This window comes from Oncorhynchus mykiss, chromosome 13, assembly GCF_013265735.2.
Source record: "Oncorhynchus mykiss isolate Arlee chromosome 13, USDA_OmykA_1.1, whole genome shotgun sequence".
Classification (NCBI taxonomy): domain Eukaryota; kingdom Metazoa; phylum Chordata; class Actinopteri; order Salmoniformes; family Salmonidae; genus Oncorhynchus; species Oncorhynchus mykiss.
Genome location: NC_048577.1, coordinates 72,934,616 through 72,935,450, shown reverse-complemented (window position 1 = coordinate 72,935,450; position 835 = coordinate 72,934,616).

The following is an 835-nucleotide window of genomic DNA, read 5'->3' as shown; positions in this document are numbered from 1 at the left end:
AAAACTCATTGTCTTTGCAAGACATTTTTACTACGGTGTGCACAAATGAATACATCACAGGTTAGTCCCTCCCCGTTTTGGCCTGTTGGCCTCTGTTTGGTTCCTAGTGAATACCACCCACTTGTAGTCCACAGTCTATTCCTGTAATGGTGTTTCTACTGTTGTAGTCCACAGGGTAACAGTCTATTCCTCTAATGGTGTTTCTAGTGTTGTAGTCCACAGGGTAACAGTCTATTCCTATAATGGTGTTTCTACTGTTGTAGTCCACAGGGTAACAGTCTATTCCTCTAATGGTGTTTCTAGTGTTGTAGTCCACAGGGTAACAGTCTATTCCTCTAATGGTGTTTCTAGTGTTGTAGTCCACAGGGTAACAGACTATTCCTCTACTCGTTTTATTTAACTAGGCAAGTCAGTTAAATATTAGGGGACTGGGCAAACTGTTACCCTAATGGAAGGTTAAAGCTGGGTTGTTTGACCTGGGTAGGACGTCATTGTAAATAAGAGTTTGTTCTTAACTGACTTGCCGAGTTAAATAAAGCTTAAATTAAAAAAATACAGACGGTGTAAAAATCTGGCATGTGTCTGTAATGTAGTGAGGCAGGAACTCGACCAATGGCCTGGCAATCTGTTCCTAGATCTTTCGGTAAAAGTCAATCCTTTACTGTAAAGTCATGTTGCGTAAGGTAAAGGTTGACTTTTGCACTTGGAGACAATTGTTTTTGTTGTCGTCCTAACGTGCCGCATGGAGAGCTGGACGATCAATATCGAGTAAAATCGTGTATCTCCGTTGTGGAGGTTTTAGATTCAGATCTCTTCGGGTTACGGTCATGAGGAG